Source organism: Anopheles funestus (assembly GCF_943734845.2).
Source record: "Anopheles funestus chromosome X unlocalized genomic scaffold, idAnoFuneDA-416_04 X_unloc_45, whole genome shotgun sequence".
Classification (NCBI taxonomy): domain Eukaryota; kingdom Metazoa; phylum Arthropoda; class Insecta; order Diptera; family Culicidae; genus Anopheles; species Anopheles funestus.
The window spans coordinates 142,501-158,805 of NW_026045171.1; positions in this window are offsets into that span (position 1 = coordinate 142,501).

Below are 16,305 nucleotides of genomic sequence, written 5' to 3' on the forward strand. Positions count from 1 at the left end.
GTTGACTAAGTGGTACCACTACACTTATCAACTTTCGATTTGGTAATCCTCATCCAGCTTCCTTTCTGGAGGTCCCGAGGATTACCAATTGGGCTGTCATACTGAGCTCATATATTGGAGATCGATAATGCACACTTCTTACACGACTGACCAGTCGACAGCGCTGCCTTCCTATTATGCGTGTGTAAACCGATGTTGGGCTGCTCAACATCTTTCACGGTTACATCACTTGCACCCGAACCCATGGTGCCGATTTGGTAATATGTTGTACATGGTCTCAAGATGTACGCTTCGACCCCTTATTCAGGGGCTCAAGCTATTACCAGCAAGAACAATCCTCATCCAGACTTGAACTCGAAACACCCGGAGGCGAACGGTTTAACTAATAAGTGCACCAGTCTTGAATCCATGCGTCGGTGGAAACAATGCCGGCATGTTGCATGTATTAGCTCTGAACATAGCGAGTGATTGCCTTGTAGCTGTCGAACTGAGCGTAGAATGTGATTATCGCTCACTTGAAAGGGTCAAGCCCTTTCGAGTCGTCCGGTTTTTACGCCAGACGACTCGGTTCACCATCTTTCGGGATACAAGTTGACTAAGTGGTACCACTACACTTATCAACTTTCGATTTGGTAATCCTCATCCAGCTTCCTTTCTGGAGGTCCCGAGGATTACCAATTGGGATGTCATACTGAGCTCATATATTGGAGATCGATAATGCACACTTCTTACACGACTGACCAGTCGACAGCGCTGCCTTCCTATTATGCGTGTGTAAACCGATGTTGGGCTGCTCAACATCTTTCACGGTTACATCACTTGCACCCGAACCCATGGTGCCGATTTGGTAATATGTTGTACATGGTCTCAAGATGTACGCTTCGACCCCTTATTCAGGGGCTCAAGCTATTACCAGCAAGAACAATCCTCATCCAGACTTGAACTCGAAACACCCGGAGGCGAACGGTTTAACTAATAAGTGCACCAGTCTTGAATCCATGCGTCGGTGGAAACAATGCCGGCATGTTGCATGTATTAGCTCTGAACATAGCGAGTGATTGCCTTGTAGCTGTCGAACTGAGCGTAGAATGTGATTATCGCTCACTTGAAAGGGTCAAGCCCTTTCGAGTCGTCCGGTTTTTACGCCAGACGACTCGGTTCACCATCTTTCGGGAAGGGACCGTCTCGGTCGCAAGCTGCTCCGGTCCCCAAACAACCTGCGACAAATGATAGGAAATGCCGACATCAATACGTGTTCAGTTTGGTTTATCGCTCATAGGTCTTTTTGACCATCGATCCCTGATTATAACTCTCAATTAAACAGTCAGGAGAGTAAGGCATGCCCATCGATATCTCATCGACAGGCGATACCGCAAGAACGGCCAACGACACATCAGGTGATCGATTATTGCTACGACTTTTGCTTAATCGTTTCCACTCCTTAGAGAAAGAAACCCCCGGGGACCGTCTCGGTCGCAAGCTGCTCCGGTCCCTAAACAACCTGCGACAAATGATAGGAAATGCCGACATCAATACGTGTTCAGTTTGGTTTATCGCTCATTGGTCTGTTTGACCATCGATCCCTGATTAAACTCTCAGTAATCCAGTCGGGAGAGTAAGGCATGCCCATCGATATCTCATCGACAGGCGATACCGCTTGAACGGCCAACGACACATCAGAGGATCGTATCTTGCTACAACTTTTGCTTAATCGTTTCTTCTCCTTGGAGAAAGAAACCCCCGGGGACCGTCTCGGCCGCAAGCTGCTCCGGTCCCTAAACAACCTGCGGCATCAAATGATAGGAAAAGCCGACATCAATACGTGTTCAGTTTGGTTTATCGCTCATTGGTCTTGTTTGACCATCGATCCCTGATTAATACTCTCAATTAGAAGGTCGGTAGAGTAAGGCATGCCCATCGATATCTCATCGACAGGCGATACCGCATGAACGGCCAACGACACATCAGAGGATCGTATCTTGCTACAACTCTTGCTCCTTGGAGAAAGAAACCCCCGGGGACCGTCTCGGCCGCAAGTTGCTCCGGTCCCTAAACAACCTGCGGCATCAAATGATAGGAAAAGCCGACATCAATACGTGTTCAGTTTGGTTTATCGCTCATAGGTCTGTTTGACCATCGATCCTAGAATTCAACTTTCGAGTAAGGCATGCCCGTCGATATCTCATCGATAGGCGATACCGGTAGAACGGCCAACGACACACATCTAGGATCGCATTTACTCTTCCTTGGATGGATAACCAATACCCTAGGACCGTTTCATCGCGAGCTGCTCCGGTCCTCAAACAACTCGCGAACCACCGATAGGATGATATTAGGAATGGCCGACTTTCATCCTTTAACTCTCAGTTCTGCTTACCAAAACATAGGTACTTGGACCTTAAAGACCACTATATGTTCCCCGATCGGGGGCAATCGGAACGTCTATCCATCATCAACATCGTTTCACTCATTCCGAACCACCAAATTGGACAGACAGTACCATATTCACCAACCGATTGCTTCAACTTCGCAAACTGTATGGTAAGTTCTACTAATTTCACATCTTACCATCGACTAATAGTGCATAAATCCACTTGGAAATCACTTTTCCTTGGTCCTCGGACCTTCTACGACAACGTCCAACAAATATCCGAAGTCGTTTCCCAACTTAGACCAAGCATTTCGTATCTTTACTTCTAATCGATTTTTTCTCTCATAATTGACGATCAAAATCTAAAAACCACATTTTGAGCCAGAAGCAGTCGTCCGATCGTCCTGGGGGTAGTCTCAATCGATTTAGAAGGGCCCAATTCATAAAGATACGTACTCAGTCAAATTCATGCTTCTGGCTCACCTACCCCCTATATAGAAAACGAAAGCGTACAGGCGTGGAAAACGTGCCATTTTTCTCCATCACGGACTTTTTTTTTCTCGTTGCACCGACTCTAGTAAAAAAGTGAAATTTTTTACTAGTTACCAACTTTTGCAAATTATCATCGGATATCACTTTTCATGGTCTATAGTAAGTTCTTATCACGTTTTAGTAGTTTTTGAAAAAAAAATTTTTTTGAACTTTTCAAAATTTTTCAAAACAAAGTTTTTGTAGGCGGTTTTGTGTATGGAGGGTTACTAGTCTCGGGGTCACTGTTTGACCAAAAAACCACTATATATCATTCGAAAGGTAATTTCAAGGGCTACAAAATATTGTTCTACGGCACCCCCCTCCGACGTCTAGTATTCGAGTTATTGGCCAAAAACCATCACTTGAGCGATTTTTCGTTCAGGGTACCCGACTCTAGTAAAAAAGTGAAATTTTTCTCGATTGACCAAGTGTTGCAAATGACCATCGGATTTCACTTTTTATGGTCTATAGTGAGTTCTGATCACGATTTGGTACTTTTTGAAAAAATTTTTTTGACGCACTTTTCAAAATTTTGCAAAACCAAAACTTTTTAGGCGGTTTTGTGTATGGAGGGTTACTAGTCTCGGGGTCACTGTTTGACCAAAAAACCACTATATATCATTCGAAAGGTAATTTCAAGGGCTACAAAAAATTGTTCTACGGCACCCCCCTCCGACGTCTAGTATTCGAGTTATTGGCCAAAAACCGCAACTATAGCGGTTTTTCGTACAGGGTACCCGACTCTAGTAAAATGATGCGATTTTTACTAGTCTAGGAACTTTTTGGTCAAAAAATCAAGTATATGTCATTCGATAGATAATTTCAAGGGCTACCAAAAATTGTTCCACGACACCCCCCTGCGACGTCTAGTATTCGAGTTATTAGCCAAAAACCGCAACTTAAGCGGTTTTTCGTCCAGGGTACCCGACTCTAGTAAAATGATGCGATTTTTACTAGTCTAGGGAACTTTTTGGCCAAAAATCAAGTATATGTCATTCGATAGATAATTTCAAGGGCTACCAAAAATTGTTCCACGACACCCCCCTGCGACGTCTAGTATTCGAGTTATTAGCCAAAAACCGCAACTTAAGCGGTTTTTCGTCCAGGGTACCCGACTCTAGTAAAATGATGCGATTTTTACTAGTCTAGGGAACTTTTTGGCCAAAAATCAAGTATATGTCATTCGATAGATAATTTCAAGGGCTACCAAAAATTGTTCCACGACACCCCCCTCCGACGTCTAGTATTAGAGTTATTAGCCAAAAACCGCAACTATAGCGGTTTTTCGTCCAGGGTACCCGACTCTAGTAAAATGATGCGATTTTTACTAGTCTAGGGAACTTTTTGGCCAAAAATCAAGTATATGTCATTCGATAGATAATTTCAAGGGCTACCAAAAATTGTTCCACGACACCCCCCTGCGACGTCTAGTATTCGAGTTATTAGCCAAAAACCGCAATTATAGCGGTTTTTCGTCCAGGGTACCCGACTCTAGTAAAATGATGCGATTTTTACTAGTCTAGGGAACTTTTTGGCCAAAAATCAAGTATATGTCATTCGATAGATAATTTCAAGGGCTACCAAAAATTGTTCCATGACACCCCCCTGCGACGTCTAGTATTCGAGTTATGGGCCAAAAACCATTCATACTTGAGCATTTTGCTCATTTTGCCTGTACGGGTACCGGGGACTAGTAAAATCAGGCCAATTTTACTAGAGTAGGGGTCCTTTTTGGTCAAAAAAACAACTTTTGCTCGTTCGATAGGGAATCGATAGGGCAACAAAAAATCGTTCTACGACCCCCCCTTCCGATGTCTAGTATTCGAGTTATGGGCCAAAAACAGTTTATAGTTAATTTTTCACTCGATTTTACACCAAGTATCGCACATTACTCCGGTTCTATACATTGGATCGTCAATCTTTAAGATTTTATGGGTAGTTCCAACTGTTTGCTGCATTTCATCCATACATTACCAACCGATTCAATGTCTGTGCTAGAAGTTATTAGAGGAATAAAAAAATTTACCCTTGGCTTTGGACCGTACAAGTTTACCCATTTTTGGCCCGTATTTGCCCCATAGCTCCGCCGGTATCCAAGATATCGCCACACTTTCTTCTGGCCATGGCTAGATGGCACTTGTGGCTAGATTTCTTCCATGCACCACTAACCGCTACCATGTCTGTGGCCGGAGCTATTCACGAAAGCGCCTCGCGCACTTGGTCGGATTTTTGGTCCAACTTCACCATTTTTGGCCCTTATTTGCACCATAGCTCCGCCGGTATCCAAGATATGGCCACACTTTCTTCTGGCCATGGCTAGATGGCACTTGTGGCTAGATTTCTTCCATGCACCACTAATCGCTACCATGTCTGTGGCCGGAGCTATTCACGAAAGCGTCTCGCGCACTTGGTCGGATTTTTGGTCCAACTTGCACCATTTTTGGCCCGTATTTGCACCATAGCTCCGCCGGTATCCAAGATATGGCCACACTTTCTTCTGGCCATGGGTAGATGGCACTTGTGGCTAGATTTCTTCCATGCACCACTAATCGCTAACATGTCTCTGGCCGGAGCTATTCGACGAACAACCATCGCATTTACCTAGGTACTTTTTCGGATTTTTGGTCCAACTTGCACCATTTTTGGCCCATATTTGCCCCATAGCTCCGCCGGTATCCAAGATATGGCCACACTTTTTTCTGGCCATGGCTAGATGGCACTTGTGGCTAGATTTCTTCCATGCACCACTAATCGCTACCATGTCTGTGGCCGGAGCTATTCACGAAAGCGCCTCGCGCACTTGGTCGGATTTTTGGTCCAACTTGCACCATTTTTGGCCCATATTTGCCCCATAGCTCCGCCGGTATCCAAGATATGGCCACACTTTCTTCTGGCCATGGGTAGATGGCACTTGTGGCTAGATTTCTTCCATGCACCACTAATCGCTACCATGTCTGTGGCCGGAGCTATTCACGAAAGCGCCTCGCGCACTTGGTCGGATTTTTGGTCCAACTTGCACCATTTTTGGCCCATATTTGCCCCATAGCTCCGCCGATATCCAAGATATGGCCACACTTTCTTCTGGCCATGGGTAGATGGCACTTGTGGCTAGATTTCTTCCATGCACCACTAATCGCTGCCATGTCTCTGGCCGGAGCTATTCGACGAACAACCATCGCATTTACCTAGGTACTTTTTCGGATTTTTGGTCCAACTTGCACCATTTTTGGCCCATATTTGCCCCATAGCTCCGCCGGTATCCAAGATATGGCCACACTTTCTTCTGGCCATGGCTAGATGGCACTTGTGGCTAGATTTCTTCCATGCACCACTAATCGCTACCATGTCTGTGGCCGGAGCTATTCACGAAAGCGCCTCGCGCACTTGGTCGGATTTTTGGTCCAACTTGCACCATTTTTGGCCCATATTTGCCCCATAGCTCCGCCGGTATCCAAGATATGGCCACACTTTCTTCTGGCCATGGGTAGATGGCACTTGTGGCTAGATTTCTTCCATGCACCACTAATCGCTACCATGTCTGTGGCCGGAGCTATTCACGAAAGCGCCTCGCGCACTTGGTCGGATTTTTGGTCCAACTTGCACCATTTTTGGCCCATATTTGCCCCATAGCTCCGCCGGTATCCAAGATATGGCCACACTTTCTTCTGGCCATGGGTAGATGGCACTTGTGGCTAGATTTCTTCCATGCACCACTAATCGCTACCATGTCTGTGGCCGGAGCTATTCGACGAACAACCATCGCATTTACCTAGGTACTTTTTCGGATTTTTGGTCCAACTTGCACCATTTTTGGCCCATATTTGCCCCATAGCTCCGCCGGTATCCAAGATATGGCCACACTTTCTTCTGGCCATGGGTAGATGGCACTTGTGGCTAGATTTCTTCCATGCACCACTAATCGCTACCATGTCTGTGGCCGGAGCTATTCACGAAAGCGCCTCGCGCACTTGGTCGGATTTTTGGTCCAACTTGCACCATTTTTGGCCCATATTTGCCCCATAGCTCCGCCGGTATCCAAGATATGGCCACACTTTCTTCTGGCCATGGGTAGATGGCACTTGTGGCTAGATTTCTTCCATGCACCACTAATCGCTACCATGTCTGTGGCCGGAGCTATTCGACGAACAACCTGCGCATTCACCTTCTCGTTGCACTTCTTCGGGAATTTGGTGCAACCAAGTTTTCACTATAACTTGGTCATTTTCCGTCCATCGGACATGCGGTTTTGGGTGTCGATACTTGACACCGCACGCTACAATATGTTCCTCCACGACCATGTGGTCCGATGCTTCCAACAGGAGCTATTCGAGGAGTACCGATTTTTCACCATTAAAAATGCTCAATTTTGCACCAACTTTTGCCTATAACTCAGGCTGTATCGATCGGATCTTCAATCTTGAAAAAGTTTTGGATAGGTGGCACCAAATGCTACATTTCGTTCTTCCACGTCAACTTTGTCCGATGTCTAGCAAAAAAGTTATTCGCGAACCAAGTCCAGAACCCATGCAATGGCTGCCCTCATTGCATACATCACGGCGGTTAACTCTCGTTACTCTATACCGTGGACTTGGTACTTTTTCAGGCATTCGTTGCTACTTCTTGGTTCATGATATTCGTTTACGGTCTTCACTAGGGCATTTGGTGCTCCTTATCGGTTCATGATATTCGTTTACGGTCTTCACTAGGGCATTTGGTGCTCCTTCTCGGTTCATGATATTCGTTTACGGTCTTCACTAGGGCATTTGGTGCTCCTTATCGGTTCATGATATTCGTTTACGGTCTTCACTAGGGCATTTGGTGCCTCTTATCGGTTCATGATATTCGTTTACGGTCTTCACTAGGGCATTTGGTGCTCCTTATCGGTTCATGATATTCGTTTACGGTCTTCACTAGGGCATTTGGTGCTCCTTCTCGGTTCATGATATTCGTTTACGGTCTTCACTAGGGCATTTGGTACTGGGCTTCCCACTTTCTACTGATCGATCCATACTCACTTGCGTGCACCTAGCCTAGGAAGGTTTCCTATGGCTTCCCATCTTTCTACTGATCGATCCATACTCACTTGCGTGCACCTAGCCTAGGAAGGTTTCCTATGGCTTCCCATCTTTCTACTGATCGATCCATACTCACTTGCGTGCACCTAGCCTAGGAAGGTTTACTATGGCTTCCCATCTTTCTACTGATCGATCCATACTCACTTGCGTGCACCTAGCCTAGGAAGGTTTCCTTGGGCTTCCCATCTTTCTACTGATCGATCCATACTCACTTGCGTGCACCTAGCCTAGGAAGGTTTCCTTGGGCTTCCCATCTTTCTACTGATCGATCCATACTCACTTGCGTGCACCTAGCCTAGGAAGGTTTCCTATGGCTTCCCATCTTTCTACTGATCGATCCATACTCACTTGCGTGCACCTAGCCTAGGAAGGTTTCCTATGGCTTCCCATCTTTCTACTGATCGATCCATACTCACTTGCGTGCACCTAGCCTAGGAAGGTTTCCTTGGGCTTCCCATCTTTCTACTGATCGATCCATACTCACTTGCGTGCACCTAGCCTAGGAAGGTTTCCTATGGCTTCCCATCTTTCTACTGATCGATCCATACTCACTTGCGTGCACCTAGCCTAGGAAGGTTTCCTTGGGCTTCCCATCTTTCTACTGATCGATCCATACTCACTTGCGTGCACCTAGCCTAGGAAGGTTTCCTATGGCTTCCCATCTTTCTACTGATCGATCCATACTCACTTGCGTGCACCTAGCCTAGGAAGGTTTCCTATGGCTTCCCATCTTTCTACTGATCGATCCATACTCACTTGCGTGCACCTAGCCTAGGAAGGTTTACTATGGCTTCCCATCTTTCTACTGATCGATCCATACTCACTTGCGTGCACCTAGCCTAGGAAGGTTTCCTTGGGCTTCCCATCTTTCTACTGATCGATCCATACTCACTTGCGTGCACCTAGCCTAGGAAGGTTTCCTTGGGCTTCCCATCTTTCTACTGATCGATCCATACTCACTTGCGTGCACCTAGCCTAGGAAGGTTTCCTATGGCTTCCCATCTTTCTACTGATCGATCCATACTCACTTGCGTGCACCTAGCCTAGGAAGGTTTCCTTGGGCTTCCCATCTTTCTACTGATCGATCCATACTCACTTGCGTGCACCTAGCCTAGGAAGGTTTCCTATGGCTTCCCATCTTTCTACTGATCGATCCATACTCACTTGCGTGCACCTAGCCTAGGAAGGTTTCCTTGGGCTTCCCATCTTTCTACTGATCGATCCATACTCACTTGCGTGCACCTAGCCTAGGAAGGTTTCCTATGGCTTCCCATCTTTCTACTGATCGATCCATACTCACTTGCGTGCACCTAGCCTAGGAAGGTTTCCTATGGCTTCCCATCTTTCTACTGATCGATCCATACTCACTTGCGTGCACCTAGCCTAGGAAGGTTTCCTTGGGCTTCCCATCTTTCTACTGATCGATCCATACTCACTTGCGTGCACCTAGCCTAGGAAGGTTTCCTATGGCTTCCCATCTTTCTACTGATCGATCCATACTCACTTGCGTGCACCTAGCCTAGGAAGGTTTCCTATGGCTTCCCATCTTTCTACTGATCGATCCATACTCACTTGCGTGCACCTAGCCTAGGAAGGTTTCCTATGGCTTCCCATCTTTCTACTGATCGATCCATACTCACTTGCGTGCACCTAGCCTAGGAAGGTTTCCTATGGCTTCCCATCTTTCTACTGATCGATCCATACTCACTTGCGTGCACCTAGCCTAGGAAGGTTTCCTTGGGCTTCCCATCTTTCTACTGATCGATCCATACTCACTTGCGTGCACCTAGCCTAGGAAGGTTTCCTATGGCTTCCCATCTTTCTACTGATCGATCCATACTCACTTGCGTGCACCTAGCCTAGGAAGGTTTCCTATGGCTTCCCATCTTTCTACTGATCGATCCATACTCACTTGCGTGCACCTAGCCTAGGAAGGTTTCCTTGGGCTTCCCATCTTTCTACTGATCGATCCATACTCACTTGCGTGCACCTAGCCTAGGAAGGTTTCCTATGGCTTCCCATCTTTCTACTGATCGATCCATACTCACTTGCGTGCACCTAGCCTAGGAAGGTTTCCTATGGCTTCCCATCTTTCTACTGATCGATCCATACTCACTTGCGTGCACCTAGCCTAGGAAGGTTTCCTTGGGCTTCCCATCTTTCTACTGATCGATCCATACTCACTTGCGTGCACCTAGCCTAGGAAGGTTTCCTATGGCTTCCCATCTTTCTACTGATCGATCCATACTCACTTGCGTGCACCTAGCCTAGGAAGGTTTCCTATGGCTTCCCATCTTTCTACTGATCGATCCATACTCACTTGCGTGCACCTAGCCTAGGAAGGTTTCCTATGGCTTCCCATCTTTCTACTGATCGATCCATACTCACTTGCGTGCACCTAGCCTAGGAAGGTTTCCTATGGCTTCCCATCTTTCTACTGATCGATCCATACTCACTTGCGTGCACCTAGCCTAGGAAGGTTTCCTTGGGCTTCCCATCTTTCTACTGATCGATCCATACTCACTTGCGTGCACCTAGCCTAGGAAGGTTTCCTATGGCTTCCCATCTTTCTACTGATCGATCCATACTCACTTGCGTGCACCTAGCCTAGGAAGGTTTCCTATGGCTTCCCATCTTTCTACTGATCGATCCATACTCACTTGCGTGCACCTAGCCTAGGAAGGTTTCCCTTTGGTACCGACTTCCATCTACGCACTCGATATAACCTAGGTACTTGGTACCGATGATGGTTAACACTCAAGCATTTCTTGCATCCTGCGTGCAAGGTACCAATTTTCACTTCTTAGGTACGTTTATGGGCCCGCATTTATCCAATATCGCTCCGATGGCCTTTCGCATTATTTCATCCGATAGCCCTTGCCAAAAGCTACCAAAAGTTCCTCCACGGCCATGTGTTCCGACGCTTAGTTTAGGAAATATTCGAAAAAATTCATCTTAGGAAAAATTTTCTTATTGGAAAATCACCTTAAATCGATGGCCATTTTTTGGGCAAAAACTTTAACGTCTTCCCGACTTTGCGGGAATTGCGAATTTTAGGCACCCAGAGAAAATCTTTTACTTTAAGGGGGCGGCCGCGAAGTTGCCCAAAGTCTCGGACACAAAAATTCTCAAGTTCCCCACTCTAGTAAATCGCCCTATGAGTATCTCCTGGCCCGCGAGCTCTGCGAGCGGGCCAGCTTCGGCGATTTTTGCCTTTTCGCCTAGGCGGTTCTTCTACGAAATTGGTCCACAGCTTTTGCTCAGAAAGCTAGCATTTGTTGCAACAGTTAGGTACTTGGTACCACATTTTGGTATCCATTTGGGTATTTGTGGCAACTACTCGGTACTTTGGCCCACATTTCGCTCTACTCGGGCTTCTATGGTGGTACTTGTCGGTACTTCTGGCCAACTTAGGCCAATTGGGTGCAACTTGTGGGTACTCTGTGGGTACTTTAGGGCGTATTGTGTCTTTCGGGTGAACCTTCGCTATACTTCATGGGTACTGATGGCCAACTTAGGAACATTCAGTGCAACCTTTGGGCCTAAGGAAATTTGTCCAACTCTTTGGACTTAGAAAATTTTCTGGACTTAGAAAATTTTCTGGACTTGTAAAAATTTTCAAATGTTCAATTTGGCCCACATTTCGCTCTACTCGGGCCTCTATGGTGCTACTTGGCGGTACTTTTGGCCAACTTAGGCCAACTGGGTGCTATTTGTGGGTACTCTATCGGTACTTTTGGCCAACATAGGCCAATTGGGTGCTACTTTTGGGTGCTCTATCGGTACTTTTGGCCATGTTAGGCCCATTCGGTGCTATATGTGGGTGCTCTATCGGTACTTTTGGCCATGTTAGGCCCACTCGGTGCTATTTGTGGGTACTCTATCGGTACTTTTGGCCAACTTAGGCCAACTCAGTGCTTCTTGTGGGTACTCTATCGGTACTTTTGGCCATCTTAGGCCAATTGGGTGCTATTTGTGGGTACTCTATCGGTACTTTTGGCCAACTTAGGCCAACTCAGTGCTACTTGTGGGTGCTCTATCGGTACTTTTGGCCAACTTAGGCCAACTGGGTGCTATTTGTGGGTACTCTATCGGTACTTTTGGCCAACTTAGGCCAACTCAGTGCTTCTTGTGGGTACTCTATCGGTACTTTTGGCCAACTTAGGCCAACTCAGTGCTACTTGTGGGTACTCTATCGGTACTTTTGGCCAACTAAGGCCAACGCGGTGCTATTTGTGGGTACTCTATCGGTACTTTGGGACATATTATGTCCTTCGGGTGAACCTTCTCGATACCTCATGGGTACTTGTGGCCAACTTAGGAAAATTCAGTGCAACCTATGGGCCTTTGGAAATTGTTCCAACACTTTGGACTTAGAAAATTTTCTGGACTTAGAAAATTTTTTGGACTTAGAAAAATTTTCAACTTCTGTATCTTCTTCATCATGTTCCATTTTGTGGGACTTAGAAAATTTTCTGGACTTAGAAAATTTTTTGGACTTAGGAAATTTTTCAACACTTGTAAAATTTTTGTTCCTTCTTTGAAGAAGAATACTTTCCACTATTAGCTTCTTTCTCTTTTTCTTCTTAGTTGTCTTCTTATTTTCGGTCCGAGAGCGCCGACACTTGTAAAATTATCTAAGTCCGAAGACTTTTGGAATGAACCAAAAGTCAACGAACACAATACATCAACCCTATCAACATCAAGTGGCAACCCGAAGGAAGCGCAGCGGCCAGCCCATGTACAACGCGAAGTTGTAGCATGCAACCAACCAACCGCTAACCTCCAACGGCACTCAATGTATTCGTTACACATGGGCGCACCTGCACCACACTGTCGTGACCATCCAACGAGCCGTCGGTTCGGTCGTGTGTTACAAGCACCCCATCACATAGGCATAGAGTCACCACACAGTGTTCTTCAACACTCTCGTCACATGGTGCAAGTCACGGTACGCACCACCAATGTGCACTGGTTGGCCAATTCCAGCACACACGGGGCGCGCACGCGCAAGCACTAACCACCAAGCATGGGTCGCCTGAGAGGATCGATGCGAACGCATCTCTACAACTTGAAGCTCCCAGCCTGTAGTCCCGTCGTTTGCGGGCGGTCGTAGGTGTCGAAACTAGTGCTATCCACAGTCGGCAAGCTCGTCCACCGGTGTTCCCAACATGTATGGTACTAACACGTGCAGCGCGAACCCGCCCTTTGCGGCCTAGTAGTAAGCGGGGATGAGACGCCAGTGTGCCAATGGACAGCACGGACGGTTCTCGGAGGGTTGTTAGGCCCGCTAGCTTACGACCACCTAATGGGTATAAGAAGCGCTATCAGCTCGGATTGGATACGACCTTAGAGGCGTTCAGGCATAATCCAGCGGACGTAGCGTCATACCATAGTCCGTTCGAACTAGTATTGAGCCAGTGGTCCGTACCTGTGGTTCCTCTCGTACTGCACAGGAATTCCGTTAAGATAGCGACAAACAATGCACACCAGTAGGGTAAAACTAACCTGTCTCACGACGGTCTAAACCCAGCTCACGTTCCCTTGAAAGGGTGAACAATCCTACGCTTGGTAAATTTTGCTTTACAATGATAGGAAGAGCCGACATCGAAGGATCAAAAAGCCACGTCGCTATGAACGCTTGGCGGCCACAAGCCAGTTATCCCTGTAGTCTGAGCGAAACCTCCGAAGTGAACGGACGTGTTTTTCGAGCGCTCCCGTGTGAATTTGCAAAAAGTGCGTTTAAAGCAAATTAGTTCGAGATTTGCCCACAGGTGGCGCTGGTGTTGTTCGGAAGAGTATTCCCCAGCCCCCCCCACTCGAACCATATCGATACGAGCGTTTTTGAGGAAAACGTGAAATATTTCACGAAATATTTCATGAAATATTTCAACCTTGAAATATTTCAAAAGAGGACAAAATTTCCTTTCCGGGGAGCCGTCGGACGTCCGGATCGGACAAGTGGTTCCGGAGCTATAGAGGATTGAAAAAGTTTGATAAGTAGTTCGATAACTGTTATCGAACTCCAACACCGAGTTATCAAACTTTCGGACAAATCCTTTAAAGTGGGATATCTCGGTAACCCCTCGGGCTAGAGGGACGTCCGGGGTATCGGTGGATAGGTCTCGGAGTGGAGCACCGGATCGTCACCCCCCCGCCCCTCCCATATCCACCCCCTCCCCCTCAGGAGGGAAAAACCAGTGTTTTCTAGTGTCCGGTTGGTATTGCCCTCTAAAAGTGCGCGAATCGGTTAAAAAATATTGCAGAACATTAAGTGAGATTATCCCGATTCGATGAAGTGGTCTGCCGTTTCTGTGCGTTAAAAAACAACGGAGATATTAGCACCCAAAGTTGCAGGATTTTCGCGTTTCCGGTTTCGGTTCCGGCCATACAATTTGTATGGGATTTTCTGAAAATCAGTTTTTTGTGAATAACTTCGTCAATTCTCAATGGATTTTCAAAAATAAAACATCAAAAGACGCGTATTGAAAAGACGCATCCAACGGTGTTAAGTTTGTGCGTGTGTGTGTATGCCACCGGAAGTGGTGACCAGAAAACAGGTGTTTTTCAGTGTCCGGTTGGTATTGCCCTTCAAAAGTGCGCGAATCGATTTAAAAATACTGTAGAACGTTAAATGAGAACGTCCCGATTCGTTGAAGTGGTCTGCCGTTCCTGTGCGTTAAAAAACAACGGAGATATTAGCGCCCAAAGTTGGAGGTTTTTCGCGTTTCCGGTTTCATTTCCGGCCATACAATTTGTATGGGATTTTCCGGGGACCAGTTTTTCGTGAATAACTTCGTCAATTCTTAACGGATTTTCAAAAGTAAAACATCAAAAGACGCGTATTGAAAAGACGCATCCAACGGTGTAAAGTTTGTGCGTGTGTGTGTATGCCACCGGAAGTGGTGACCAAAAAACAGGTGTTTTTCAGTGTCCGGTTGGTATTGCCCTCTAAAAGTGCGCAAATCGATTTAAAAATACTGTAGAACGTTAAATGAGAACGTCCCGATTCGTTGAAGTGGTCTGCCGTTTCTGTGCGTTAAAAAACAACGGAGATATTAACGCCCAAAGTTTGAGGTTTTTCGCGTTTCCGGTTTCATTTCCGGCCATACAATTTGTATGGGAGGCGATTTCGTCTGGGCATTTGTATGGTGGTAGCACATGCGAAATAAGAAAATAGTGGTACTCACGGTCTTGGATGGTGAGATCCCTTACTGTAGTGAGTGCCGAGTCGTAGCACATGCGAACATTAGAAAATAGTGGTACTCACGGCCGTGGATGGTGAGCGACGAAATCGCGTGACGTCACAAGGTGCCGTGACGTCACAGGAGTAGTGTGTGAATATCAAACCGGAATCTCAAAATAGCGGCCAAACCAAGAGTGCCAGGACTTTGGTTCCACGTGGCCGACCCCCGATTCTGGCCCTGGGCCCTGTGGCCAAATTTGGCATTCCTACATGCCAAGGGGGGGGAGTTTTTCGCGGGTCAGTTTTTGGTGAATAACTCGGTGAGTTCTTGACGGATTTTCAAAAGTGACGCATCAAAAGACGCGTCTCGCAGAGGCGCATCCAACAAAAATTTGAGCGAGTGTGTACGGTCGGAATAGCGGAAGTTGTATGCGGAAAACCGGAAGTGCGTTTAGGTTTTCTCATTTTTGAAGGACTACGTACAAGTAGAGTCGCGGAGTTAAGTGTCCAGAAGGCTAAGTGGGAACGACCCGCTTCGATTGAGTGGTCTGCCGTTCCGGAGAGACGATTAGTTCCGGAGTTATCTGCCTGCAAAATTCGGATTTCCATTTGAGGAAATCGCGTGACGTCACAAGGTGCCGTGACGTCACAGGAGTAGTGTGTGAATATCAAACCGGAATCTCAAAATAGCGGCCAAACCAAGAGTGCCAGGACTTTGGTTCCACGTGGCCGACCCCCGATTCTGGCCCTGGGCCCTGTGGCCAAATTTGGCATTCCTACATGCCAAGGGGGGGGAGTTTTTCGCGGGTCAGTTTTTGGTGAATAACTCGGTGAGTTCTTGACGGATTTTCAAAAGTGACGCATCAAAAGACGCGTCTCGCAGAGGCGCATCCAACAAAAATTTGAGCGAGTGTGTACGGTCGGAATAGCGGAAGTTGTATGCGGAAAACCGGAAGTGCGTTTAGGTTTTCTCATTTTTGAAGGACTACGTACAAGTAGAGTCGCGGAGTTAAGTGTCCAGAAGGCTAAGTGGGAACGACCCGCTTCGATTGAGTGGTCTGCCGTTTCGGAGAGACGATTAGTTCCGGAGTTATCTGCCTGCAAAATTCGGATTTCCATTTGAGGAAATCGCGTGACGTCAC